Source organism: Callospermophilus lateralis, unplaced genomic scaffold (assembly GCF_048772815.1).
Source record: "Callospermophilus lateralis isolate mCalLat2 unplaced genomic scaffold, mCalLat2.hap1 Scaffold_177, whole genome shotgun sequence".
In the NCBI taxonomy this organism is placed as follows: Eukaryota; Metazoa; Chordata; class Mammalia; order Rodentia; family Sciuridae; genus Callospermophilus; species Callospermophilus lateralis.
The window spans coordinates 675,863-690,721 of record NW_027512821.1 but is presented as its reverse complement, the minus strand read 5'-3'; the positions used below and the strand labels follow the sequence as shown (position 1 = coordinate 690,721).

Sequence of the window (14,859 nt, the reverse complement as noted above, 5' to 3'; positions counted from 1 at the left end):
ACAAACCCACATAATTACAGTTATCTTATATTTGACAAAGGCACCAAAAACATACATTGTAGGAAAGATAGCCTCTTTAACAAATGGTGTTGGGATAACTGGAAATCCATATGCAACAAAATGAAATTAAACCCTATCTCTCACTACACACAAAACTAAACTTAAAGTGGATCAAGGACGTAGGAATTAAACCAGAGACACTGTGTCTATTAGAAGAAAAAGTAGGCCCAAATCTTTATTATGTCAGATTAGGCCTGACTTCCTTAATAATACTCCTATAGCACAAGAATTAATATCAAGAATCAATAAATGGGATGGATTCAAACTAAAAAGCTTCTTCTCAGCAAAAGAAACAATCAGTGAGGTGAATAGAGATCCTACTAGTTTGGAACAAATCATTACCATACTCATGTCAGATAGAGCACTAATCTCTAGAATATATAAAGAACTCAAAAATCTTAGCACCAATGAAATAAATAACCCAATCAATAAATGGGCCAAGGAACTGAACAGATACTTCTCAGAAGAGACTATACAATCAACAAATATGTGAAAAAATGTTCATCATCACTAGCAATTAGAGAAATGCAAATCAAAACCACTCTAAGATTTCATCTCACTCCATTCAGAATGGCAGATATTATGAAGACAAACAACAATAAGTGTTGGTGAGGATGTGGGGAAAAAGGTACACTCATACATTGCTGGTGGGACTGCAAATTGGTGAAGCCAATATGGAAAGCAGTATGTAGATTCCTTGGAAAACTGGGAATGGAACCACCATTTGACTCAGATATCCCACTCCTCAGTATATACCCAAAGGACTTAAAAACAGCATATTACAGGGACACAACCACATCAATGTTTATAGCAGCACAATTCACAATAGCTAAACTGTGGAACTAACCTAGATTCCCTTCAGTAGATGAATGGATAAAGAAAATGTCGCATATATAAACAATGGGATATTAGTCAGCATTAAAAGTGAATAAAACCATAGCATTTGCAGGTAAATGAATGGAGTTGGAGAAGATAATGCTTAGTAGAATTAGCCAATCCCCCCAAAACACAAATGTGGAATGATTTCTCTGATTTAAGGATGGTGATCCATAATATGCTGCAGGGCGGGGGGTGGGATGAGATGGGGGGATTAAATGAACTCCAGGTAGGGAAAAGGGGAAAAGGGGTGGAGGTAAAAGGAGGGGGCATGGGGGTAGGAAAGATGGTGGAATGCGATGGTCATCATTACCCTATGTACATGTATGAAGACACAAAGGATGTGATTCTATTTGTGTATAACCAGAGAAATGAAAATTGTGCTCTATATGTGTAATATGAATTATAATGTATTTTGCTGTCAAATATAACAAATTTTTAATAAAGAAAATGATAAAATCAGACATGGAGGCAAATAACATATTATGTAGAGAGAAATAAAAAGAAAAACAATAGCAGACATCTGGCCAAAATCATCACAAGGCAGAAAACAAACATAGAGAACTTAAAACTATATCCAAAGGCTGGGATATAAGGGTTTTTTTTTCTTGTGGCTCATTGGTAGAGTGCTTGCATCGCACATGTGAGGCACTGGATTCGATCCTAAGCACCAGATAATAATGAATAAATAGAATAAAGGTATCTGTCTATAACAACAACAACACACAAGAACTATATACAAAAACACTTATCAGTCCATAATTCTACCTGAGAAAATAGTATATGTCAAAACTGAAGATGAAAAAAAGTTTTCAAAGAAAGAAAAAGTTACAGAATTCATTACAGATGGTTGGTGATACAAGAATGATAATGGTTTGTCTCTGTGTCTTCTATTCTGTTCCATTGGTCTTCATGTCTGTTTTAGAGCCAATATCATGCTGTTTTTGTTACTATGGGTCTGTAGTATAATTGAAGGTCCAGTTTTGTGATGCTTTCTGTTTCACTTTCTGACTAAGATTGCTTTGGCTATTGTGGGTCTCCTATTTTTCCAAATGAATTTCATGATGGCTTTTTCTATTTGTTTGAAGAACGTCTTTGAAATTTTGATAGGAATCTCATTAAATGTGTACAGGACTTTGGATAGTATTGAAATCAGTATGTAGCAGAATTAAATTTAATCCCTCTCTCTCGCCCTGCACAAAATTCAACTCAAAGTGGATCAAAGACCTAGGCATTAGACCAGAGATGTTGAAACTACTAGAAGAAAATGTAGGACCAACTCTTCATCATGCGGGCTTTGAAACTGACTTCCTTAACAAGATTGCATAATAACTAAAATCAAGAATCAATATATTGGATGGTATCAAATTAGAAAGCTTTTTCACAGCAAAAGTAATAATCAAGTGTGAAGAGAGACCCTACAGAATGAAGAAAATCTTTGCCACATGCACCTCAGATAGAGTGTTAATCTCCAGGATATATAAGAACTCAAAAAACTTAATACTAATTTTTTTTAAAAAAATCAATCAATAAATGGGCAAAGGAACTGAACAGACAGACACTTCACAGAAGAAGAGATATGGATGGTCAACAAATATTTGAAAAACTGTTCAACATCTCCAGCAATTAGAGAAAAGCAAATTAAAACTACACTGAAATTTCTTTTTACTCCAGTCAGAATGGCAATTTTCAAGAATACAAGTAACAATAAATATTGGTGAGGATATGGGGAAAACGATATGCTCATACATTCATTGCTGGTGGGACTGCTAATTGGTGCAATCACTCTGGAAAGCAGTATGGCGATTCCTCAGAAAACATGGAATGGAACCACAATTTGACCCAGTTATCCCACTCCTTAGCATATACCCAAAGGACTTAAAAATCAGCATATTTCAGGATACATCCATATCAATGTTTATAGCAGCTCAATTCACAATAGCTAAGCTATGGAACCAATTAAAATGCTTCAGGTATATCTACTGAAATGGTATATTAGAAGAAAATATGGTATATTACAGAATGGAATATTACTTGGTCATAAAATGAATGACTTTATGACTTTTGCTGGTAAATGGATGGATCAGGAGTCTGTTATGCTAAACAAAATAAGCCAACCTCAGAAAACTAAAGGTTGAATGTTCTCCCTGATATACATATGCTAACATACAATAAGGGAGGTGAGAGGGAAGGACAGAATTTCAATGGATTAGACAAAGTTTGGAATGAAGGGAATGGATGGGGGACAGGAATAGGAAAGACAGTGGAATGAATCTGACATAACTTTCCTGTAATCATATATGAATACACCACAGAGAATCTCCCCATCATGTACAGCCACAAGACTGGGATCCTAATTAGAATAAGATGTACTACATGTTTGAATAAATATGTCAAAGTCTACTCTACTGTCATGTATAACTAAAAAGAACAACAACAAAAAAGAACAAAAAAGGAATTTCTATAAGTAGAATTAAAATGATACTCAATATGAACATTTTTACTCATTTGAAAATCCATTTAAGAAATAATCAATAATTAGAGTGAAATGCAATTTGTTGAATATAGAAGAAATAAGTTACAACACTACCAAATAAGACAGGAAAAAAAAATAGAAGTATAATTGTTACAAGACTGATATACTATACTTCGTGATAGAGTTGTGTTGTAAGATTCATATGCTATAGTATATACTATTCATGTACTATATAAATTAAATCTAAACACATTGTTGTAATGGCTATTTTAATTACTATTTTTGCCAGTTCCATCACACTATGCATAAAATGGTATGATATTACTTCAAGGTAGACTGTGATATGTTAAAGATGTGTATAACCCCAGCATCACCACTAAAATAAAAATAATATAAAATTAAAAATATATAACTACTAATGGAGATAAAATTATAATTTAAAAATTTCTTAAATATTTTTAAAACCTCATTTGCCTCTGTTTTCCAAGTTATATAAATGAAGCTCAGTATAAAAAAGAATTTGTTACTCTGAGGAGCCCATGCCCAATATAAGTAGGTGGAGGTGAGGCAAAAAGATGTGAAGTTGTGCTTAACGTTGCTGAATCTGTGGGGTTTTCTTCCCTTTTTAAATCCAGAGATCTAGAGATATTCATGAATGGATGCATTCATTTATGGAAAATCTGGTTTTCAAATACTGTATTTTAAAATATTGTCAGCTAATTAAAACATGTCTGTCATCTACATGTACCCTTGAAATAACTAATTTGAGAGTTCTAATTTAAATAATGAGAAAAATAAAGAAATAACGTATGGATTGAAAATACCCAGACTGTGCTTCCTATAAATACAGCATTTATCACCTGGAGTCCTGCACGTTTATGCCTCTGCTCCTACTCTTTCTTTTGCTTTTTCTGTTATTTTTTGGTCCCCATTCTTTTTTAGGTTCCAAATCAGCTGCCATCTTTCCTAGGAATTGTCCTGCTTCTCCCAGTCAGACTCCACCTTTCTTTTTCCTTAACAAGCAAGGCCCACTTGCTTCTGTTTGGGCAAAGAACCCCTAAGTCAGTCTGCTTTGAATACAGGTCAATCGATGAGTTTATCATTCCATTGATGAAGTAACTCAATCATTAAATTCCTCCAATAGGCTGTCCCTGTGTTGTGCCTGGGATGTCCATATTTGCTTTTAGCCTAGATTTGCCTCCTCTTAAAGCTTTCTCTGTAGATAGTTGCTGGGGTGATTCTTTTCCAGCATCTTGTTTTTCTCATGACACCAAAACTACATTCCATGGCTCCCTAAGGCTCGTAGGAGGAAGTCCACCTCTTAGTTCCAAATGTCCTGTCTTCCCAAGCCTGGCTTCTGTACACCTGACTCATCTTATCTCTGTGTTTACCTTGCTTTCACTTCTTCAGTAATACAAAATTGCACACAGTCCCATGTGTGTGTCTTATTCTACAGTGTGGACTCTCAGCTTAGAACATTCATCTTCTCACCTTAACCAAGCTCTTATTCCTCAGAGGACATTAGTTTTTCTTTATTGAAGTATAACTGGTGTGTCTTAATGGTGGTCAACGTGACAATTTAATATACATATACATGGGTATAATAATCACTTCAATGAAGCTCATTAACCATATAGTTACCATTTCATTTTGCCTCCTCCTCCTCCCCTTTATCCTTCTTCATTTTCTTCCCCTTCTTCTATTGTCATGAGAACTCTTAAAATATACCCACTTATCAAATTTCAAATTAGATTTCCAAAATTTACTCATCCTGAATAATTGAAAATTTGTATGCTTTTACCAACATCTCCCCATTTCCCCCTATCCTTAACCTCTGACCCTATCATATGATCTAGCAATAAATGGAATGAATATATATATATGCACACACACACACACACTATATATATATATATATATATATATATATATATATAGACACACACACACACACACACACACACACACACACACACACCTTGCTGGGTTTCAAATCCAGGGCCTCATGCATCCTTAGCAAGGACTCTATCACTGAACTACCCCTCAGCCCTCACTGCTGGGAATTAATGCATTATCTGATAGAGATATCTGCACGACCATGTTCATTTCAGCATTTTTTACAATAGCCAAATTATGAAAGCAACTCAAATGTCTGTTGATGGGTGAAAGGACAAAGAAAATGTGCTGTGTACAATGGATGGCAATGGAATATTATTCAGTGTTAACAAAGAAGGAAATTCTACCATATTCTGTACCGTGGATGAGGCTGGAGGAAGGACAGATTCTTCATGATCTCAGTAATATGATTTGGTTTTCTTGTATTCAGCACCTCTTCCACACCCACTCACATAAAGAAACTCTCTTCTCAACCTCTGTTCTAGATGCAGTATGTGCTTGGTGTCTTATGAGGTACAGAGTTACTGTTACTGTTTTTAGGGTAAATGTCAAGCCACTGCCCATCTTCCCCAAGTTCAGCTATTTTAAGGTTTCCTACCCCAAACCAAAAATGACAGACCACCAATACTGAGGTTGTATGAAACTGGGGTGCCCTCTACTGTTCTCCAGAAGTATAACTACCTGACTTAATTTGATTCAATAAAAGGTAAAATTTGAATGGAACAAATGAAAATTCAACTGATAGACCATTGTTTCTCAGGACAACCATTGAATTCCACATTAAACCAAAAGTTATTGAAATGCTAGTAAGTATTATTAATGTGAGTTTCCACGATACTGTGGTTTGTCTTATCATTTCACCATCCTCTTAGGTAATCAGCCGATCTAACATGAGGCCCTCTTATATGTTACATGAACATAATGAGGAAAGATTGAGATACCACTTCATCACAGGAAGGAGGAAAGCATTTAAGAAACATGCTTAAATACAGTTTTAAATAGCAAATCTTACTTAATGTAATTTTCATATGTAGAATATGTGTTGATTTGAAACTGATAGAAAATTTTCAAAAATAACCAATGAAATTTTAAATGCCCTCCATTAAAAGAACACATTCAGTTACAATTGATATTTCATTCAGTAAGAATTAACATCCTTGACTTACAAATATGAAAGCAATCCCTATTTACTTTTTGTTTTGCAAAAATAAGCTGGATGGCTTTGTGTGACAACATATAAAGATTTAAATTCTCTAATCAATTGAACCTATTTATTTGCATTATGTTGTTTAATTCTATGAGAAGAACATCTGTTTTTGGAATACTTAAACCTGTAATTGCAACACCTAATAGGTGAAAAGTATATTATTCTTATTAGAAAATCATATTGATTCTTTTTAATTTAATAATTTTGACTATTATTAGTTTTGCATGACTGTGACAAAATACCTGAGATTAAACAAGTTGTAAGGATGAAAGGTCTATTTTTTCTCACAGTTTTGGAGGTTTCGGTCCATGGTTGCTTAACCCCACTGCTCTTGGGTGTGCAATGAGGCAGCACATCATTGCAGGACTATGTAGTGGACCAAACTATTCACCTCAAGGCTAGGAAGTGAAAAAAAAGAGAGGAAGAGGCAAGGACGGGATCCCAATATCTCATTTGAGGGCTCACCTCCACTGACTAAACTTCCTCCCACTACACTGCACCTCTAAAGGTTCCACACTTCCCAATAGCAGTACAGGTTGGGGACCACACCTTTGTAACCAATAAGCCTTTGAGGGACACATAAGACAAACTACAGCAAATTTCAAGGAATTTTAACTTAGGATAAATCTTTTGAGGACTCAGAAAATGAAGAAATGTCTGTGTTCAATTCATCCATCTTAGAGTTAGAAAACCCTTTCAAATGAGCATCTTATTTATATTTAAGAACCCATAATTATTTAATAACTGTGACTAAAGATGTCATAAGAATAACAATTCATATATATATATATATATTTTCCCACATTTTTATGTGTTCACATCATGTTCCTGGAATTTATTTGCAATTTCTCATTTGGGGAAAAATTTGTATTTTCTGGAATGTGCTCAAAAATAACAACAGGTAGCTAAGATTTGATCATACTCTGGGTTAAACATAACTGGAAAACTGAGGGGCTTCATACTCTGGAAAATTAAAGATCTTTTCTAGAGTAAATTTAGAAATTTGCCTTTTCTCATAATTATTGTCCTACAAGAAACTGTTAAACAGTGCAGTTTCTCAAAAGATATGAAGCAATAATACAAATTTCCCATGGTCTTGGTGGTTTTACTTTAAATCTTAAACATTACTCCCTGATGTTTTCATCAACAAGAAGCACCTACTTCCTGTGGAAACAGCTCGCTACAGTCTTGCAGTTGGGGAATGTGTTGCTTTAGTGCTGGTGTTGTTTGTAGGGAGGCCTCTGTCTGCCCAGGTGTCCTTAGTACTTCCTTCACATCTCAAACTATACCTCTGACACAGGAGACCCACATAATTACAATAAAGCCCATGCATGTTCTGTCAACTGAAGTCAGTGCCTGATGCTGTGTCCCCAGAGGATTTACTGGGGAGATCCCTTTCTTTGACCCAGACACACTTTCAAATCTGGAGAGGCCATGGCCCTGAGCCCCATCCTAGTCATACCATGGCTTCTCCGCAGGAAATGGTACTTCAGAAAATCTCAACTGTATACTGGAATGGAGCAAGGGTTTCCTCCTAATCCCCAGTTTTACTCTGGCTTTTCCTTCCTAAGCAATGAATTAATTATTATCTATGAATTGAATAAAAAGGATTCTCCAAAGCCAGTCTCTTTCTGACGAGAATAAGAGATGCAAATAGACAGGGGGGCCACTGAGGACTGAGGTCATGTCTAGGGAGGTGCTATGCAGGGCCCCAGAAGAGGAAAGCTCTCAAAGCAAAGGCCTCCGTTATCATAGAATAGGCTGCTGATTTTGACACGATCTTTCTATTTCTGTTCTAAAAAGGGGACCAGTGGTTATTCCAGGGGAGTACAGAATATGTTCCTAGGAGCCTCAAGAAACTTCATTAGAAATATGGCCTATCCCAAACCCCCAAACCGCGGGGCCCTGAGCCCTCCTCCTTCGTGAGTTTGGCCCAGAGCGCGTTTGGTGAGATTCTGGCTACCACTGCCGGAGCGTCTCTGCAGAGGGACGTTCCTCCAATTCCAGAGACGACATGTGGCGCTCAGGAGAGGTGAGAGCGAGCTCGCGAGTGCGCTGGGGGCGCTGGGGGGATCTGCAGCGGGGCAGCGCGCGGCCTCAGGCGCGGCGCAGAGCCCAGCCGCAGGGCGGCGGCGGGAACGCGGGGCGCCGGATCCACTCCACCCGGGATTGCTGGGGAAGTTCGCGCTGGCAGCATGGGGCGGTGACGCCGCACCGGCCTTCCGCTCCTGCCACCGGGCGAGAGCAGGCGGTAAAGAAGGAGGGTGCACCCTCGCCGATGGCTCGCCTCTCGAGCCGGCGCGCAGGGTAAGCCCCGGGCGCGCCGGGCCGGGGCAGTGGGGTAAGAAGATGCGGATGGGGGGAAAGTACAGGCAGCTCAGGCTCCGCCGGCACTACTCTCCTCGCGGCGCCTGAGCCTTGTGTTGCATGGCTAGGGAGCACAAGTGGAGAGCAGGCGGGGCGCCAGGGGAAGCCGCAGCGCAAACTTTCCCCCGGCGACTGCGGGTACAACCCGGGCGCGGGAGGGCATGAGCATCCTGGGCGGCGCAGCTCCGCCAGACGGGGCTTCAGGGCGCAGCACCTACGGGTCCCTGGTAGGAACTGGGGGATAGGATACCTCCGCAGCCGCTGTCGCGGGAATCGGAGGGACGAAATCGCCCGCCTGGAAGGCCCCTACCAGCCCCGGGGCTCCGAGGCGCGCGGCGTCCTGGTGTTACTTGCGGGGTGGGCGCGGGCCCCGCAGGGGTGTCGCGCGCGTGTCGCGAGGGCTGCTCGAGGCCAGGGTACTCCGAGCCTCCACTGCACCGAGCGGTCCCAGCCCAGGAGGAAGGTGCTGCTTGGTGGGGCACTGGGCTTGGACTCGGGGCAAGAACAAGGGAGGTCTGCGAGAGCAGGAGCGAGCCAGGAAGGGCTGGGTAGAGGGAAACGCTAGGCTCGCCGCTGCGGACCGGGCGGGTGGCTGACCCTGTCGGGCAGCGGGTACCGGAGTAGCGGAGGCTGCGGCTCTGCAGTGCCTCCCCTGCGCCCACCTGCCCCGGTGCCCTGGAGAGCCTGCACGGCAACCTGGGGACCGTGGAGTACAGCCTTCCTTTGGGGTATACTGATCAGAGCTGAGGGGCTGCAGGAGGAGACGCCCGGGTTTCCCGCATGCAGCACCTCGTGCTCGCTGTTCCGACTTGCCCCGGGTCAGGCGACCACCGCAAGGCACACTGTCCTTCTTTACCGGAGTCACAGAAGGCCTTCGCTTCTGAGGTGGAAGTACCTGTTGTGTACTTCCCAATTCTGGAGTTTTGGGGGGGTCTCCTAGGAAAAATGTTCCTTTCGAACTCTGGGCTGTTCATGCATCATGAACACCTATTTGCGTTATGTGCATGTTAAGAAATATAAGCCTTCTCTAAGGTTAGTTGCTGAGCCTAAGGATGGTGTCTGCCTGGATTTCATTGCATTGATTAGGGCTCAGAACAGAACTGAGAGACTTTCTCAAATGCAATGATTATTAAATTAGTGATGGAGGCAGGATACTGAGAAAGTGGCAACGCTGTCTTATGGAAATTTATTACATTATCGTGATCCGATAGAAGACTTGTTTCCTAAACGTGCTTTTCCCCCCCTCTTTCCACATACTTTCTCTCAGCACCTTGCAGAACAAGGAGTAACTGGCTGGCTTTGAACGCGTGGCGGACATTTCAGAAAGGTAAATCTATTCCACTTGTGGATTTGGCGCAGACAAAATATAGTTGCTCAGATTTGTTTTAATAATAGGAGTAATGGGTCATTTAATTACATACTGAAAAGTAAAATAGGATTTGGGGTATGGGAAAATGAATTAAAATGATTCTGCACTCTGAGTTAAAAATGAAAATTGATTTGTATTGTAACTTTTCTTTATACCCCACCTAACTGCCTAGTGAAGTAGAAAACACCTGGTGTATGCCTGTCCTGGGATTGACAGCCAGGTTTCCTTTCTTTGTCGATGGTTGTGTGGGAGCTGTTATGATTGATTCCAATGTAGTGACGCAAAAAATTCATGTTCATGTTTTTCCTTTTTGTGTATTTTTCAGCTTCAAGATCAAGTTGGGAGAAAAGAACAGTTATTCTTCCAAATTCATCTGCTTCAACTATAATCTTATTGGGATTGGACAATGGAATATTCTCTAGCTTTATCATGATTAAAAACCTCCTTCTTTTTTGTATTTCCATGAACTTATCCAGTCACTTTGGGTAAGTTATCCCTTCCAGTTTTAATGTTTAAAATTTTGGGGCTAATGGTACCTTTCTGGAATCTTGTAGAGCAGAACATCAATTCAGCAAGCCCTTGCTTTTTACCTTTGCAGTCTGCTGCCCTTCAGTTTGTTGTAAATATATGAAGGGTCCTTGCTCCTGACCTATAATTTCTTCCTGAGCAAGGCTGCCCCTGGTGTGGGATCTCCGCAGTATGTCCAAGAAAAGAGGCAGAAAATGTTTTCAGAAATGAAAACCAAATATGGTTTCAGAGTAAAAGCTGTGTTTCCTCCTACTTGGGCTAAAACAAGATTCAGAAGTTTGCTTGCGTAAAGGACATTCACTGCTTATTAGACAGGGTGGTCGGTATGCAACATTCTGATCACTCTCCTTGGTTCCATTATGCAATTGAATTTGCCTTTCAAGCCCAGTCTTTGCTGTGTATGTATTGAAAAAGGACTCCAAGTAGTCATGCCTGAGCCAACGGCCTGGAACAGCCCATTCAAGTGCAGGGGCAGACGTCATAAACTACACGTCTGAAAATCTGAAAGTCACCCCTGAAGTTCTAGCATTATCATTTACATTAACCTTTCATTTTGGCCATTAGTCTCTGTGTATTGATTTTCTCTTTCATCAAATTATTGTTAACTAACATGACATGTGCATGCTCTTAGGAGGCCTAAGAGCCTCCTCTCCTTCTTCTCTCCCACCACTCCAGAACTGTTCTGGCTAATCAAAAGGATTGCAACTTGAAGCTTATGGAATATGATTAAGAAATTAAATTTCAGGATTAAAGTCACCAAAAAATTAGTTCTGTAAAACCAGGCTCCAGAGGTTTCACATTATACTCTGCACATGTGTAAATCGTAAAAGGGTGGAGACTATTAAGTGGCTCTCCAACAGCCTGGGGAAACTCCTGCTGTCTGGCAAACAGAGATGATCCTTTTGGGGGCTGTGACATTTTGTTTGTGCTCTGGGCATTTTCTGCTCTTCTGACCCTTCCAGATTTGAGCAGATGAAGAGAGAGGGGAGAGGGAAAGAGACAGACAGACAGGTAGAAACTTAAGACTTCCAAGTGCTGTGACCGCAGCCCAGGTGCACTGGGACCTGGGCACAGGCCTGAGTCTTCAAGGAGGACTTTCTCCAACATAGTTTATCTAAGGACATGCCCATCCCTCACCAGCGTGAGCCCAACAGCCCATGTTGGCTAATGGAAACAGGTATAGGTTGCAGCCAATCAAGTATTCTCTGGGAAGAAGAGTTGTATGTTATTTTTTCCTTGCTTGTTTGGACACCTCCCCTCACAGGCCTTGTCTTTGTTAACTGTTAAATGCAGATTTTCTTTCCAAGTTCTCTCCAAGTGTTAAATTCTATAAACTGTGATGCTCACAAAGTTTTGAATGGAAGGTGTGTAAATGAAATCCTACCAAGTATTCAACTTTTCAAGTTAATGCATTGTGTGGTCAGTCTGCTTACTGATATATTACATATTCTTAGAGATATTTTGGAAGTGAAGAGTATGCTAGGATTGGCATCATATAGTTTCTTTATAATATTTTAGCCAACATATTACTGTGACTTTTCACTAAATAGGTAGGAAGTTATTACACTTCCTGGAAGGTTCAAGTCTGGAATAGGAAGTAACATATAAAAGAAGTGTAGCCATAAGAAGCAGTTATGCTTTATTCCTTAATTAACCCTATAGATTTCCAAGATCATGTTCAAAATAAGAGAGGTAATTATTATGTGCTGGAAGGAAACATTAAGCAAGTGGTAAGGTACTCCTCAATCTTTCTAAAAAGTTAGCTGTTGGAGAAGATTTTAATTTTGATTGTTTTGATAAAACCATAACTAATAAAATGGAAATTGCCCATAATTCCACCACCAGAGACAATCACCCTTCACAGTTTAATATACTTGTTTCTGTGCATACGTTTATACAGCTGGGATCATACTGCACATTAACTTTTGGGTAGTTTTTTTCAGACTTGTTACTTTATTATTGCAAAATCTAAGTTGTGTGATTTTTAAAAGGGATGGATTTATTACTGTGCATGAATGTTCTGTTGTTTACTACTTCCCTAATTTGGGATGCTTACGTTGTTTCTGATTTTGCTGTTACAGATTTTCTTGTAGTGAACATATATGGCTTACAATATTTTAAATTATTTGAGATCATTTCATTTAGAGAATATCTCTGTAAGTGGAATTTTAAATCATTACATCATTACATCATTACAGGTTCTTGGAGTGCTTTTAATGCTTAACCCTGGGTGTTCAGCTGCTTTTGATAAAGTGGGGTTTTTAGTGAAGAAGGAAGCCGAGTTGCACACATTTTGTCCAGCAGGATGTACTTTTCAACAGCCGCAAAAGATATCATAAAATATATCAAATGTCTACTTGTTTCTCTTCTTATATGAGGCTCCTCTCACTTACCCTTTACCCAAACATATGTAAGAATAATTTTGTCAAATCCCAAAGTTTCATAACATTTGCTTGACTTTAAATCTTCAAAGAATAGTATCGATTACAATGTACAGCACCTATTTTTAGGACTATGTTTTAGGTGAATCTTAGGAGCAGTCTTATGAGATGAGCATTTTTAGCCTCTTCTGACAGCTATGGAAGATGGGATGGAGAAATAGCTAACTTGGGGATTTCATAAAGCCAGTAACTGCTGGGATTCCTTACTCAGCACACTTTATGTGATTGTGTCTGGTTACTTCCTGTGCTGCCTTATTTGACTACTGTTGGTTTGCAAACTAATATAGATGGGGTGGGGGGTGTAATTCTGAAAGGTATTCTCTTCCTTCCCAGCAGAGAGAGGACTTTGTACTTTGAGATTAGGGGTGGGAATGAATTTAAAGTAAACTCTTGTTTGTTTGTTTTTTTCCCCAAAGAAAGAGTTTATGTGATCAGGCTCAAAACAAAAGCAAGAGGGAAGTAACAAAGGCCCTGAGAAATGCTGATACCTGTAAATACACAAAAGAGGTCAGAGAACTGGCAGGGGGTAAGGAGTGAATCAGAAAGGGGAGAGGAAGGAAAGAGGCAATGTGTAAGGTTTTGTGCTTGTATAGAGTTGATGTACAGGGTTTTTGAAAAGCATGTGTATCTGTCAACCAGGAAATGTATTTGTGAGAGGGGAAATATTTGAAATTATATAAGATAATTAATGTGAAATTGCCTTGAAAATAATATGATTATTATTTCTTTTTTTTTCCTCATAATCCTTTAATTTATTTGGTCACCAGCAGCTCATTTTTAATAGCCTTTATAATTCTGCTATTAGTGTTAAATTATAGAATAGAGCATGTATCAAGCATACAACAGAGCAGAGATCTTATTTGAGAGTCAGCCTTATGCAATGGCCTGGTTGAAGATGTGGGATTATTTAAGCCATTATAATTATTTTAATGAAACCAGTATCCTAAAGTACATGGGAGAGGAAAAATAGCACTGAAACAATATTGCAATCAATGTCATGCCAAAATATATACTATTAAGTTTGAACTGGAATTAATTTATTTGAAAAAATCATACATTGTCCAACTTGGAAGACCCATGATAATTGCAAGATACTTTGGAGGATTATTCACTCAATCATAAGGTTAAGTCCAATTCCATTCATTTAATTGCATTAAATATATTTCATAGATTTATCCATTGAAAAAGAATGTGTTGGGATTTTTATTATGTGGGCAGTGCAATCCAGACAGACTTCAGAAAACAGTATTTTATAATTGGGAATTAAAAGCAGGTCCTTGCAGAAGTCCCTTACATACATAAACAGAGAGGGCTATTCTTTATTTATACAAGTGTGCCAGCCTGGACCTTAGGTCTCATGTACAGGGCCTTTGCAGACATATACTCAAGGACAGTTCCCTTCTCTTAACTAGAGCAGAAAGTACATTTTCTCTGAATCATGCAGGCACTCACAATGTCTTCTTAAATGGAAAGTTCTCTCTTCTCTATCCCCGATGACAAATTCTTCCTGCCCTACAGCTGAAGGTTCATAAGACCCAGGACAAACAGTCATTATAATAATTATGAAAACACTCAGAAAGCAGCACTGAAGCAGTCAGCAGGAACAGAATCAATGGCTCAGGGAGAGTTAGAGATCATA

General features: G+C 39.4%; 1 pseudogene; it reads left to right on the top strand.

Moving 5' to 3' along the window:
- The first annotated feature begins 9,861 nt into the window (after positions 1-9,861).
- The window catches only part of LOC143640307 (gamma-aminobutyric acid receptor subunit alpha-5-like), a 67,648-nt pseudogene continuing 62,650 nt past the window's right edge, over positions 9,862-14,859 (top strand).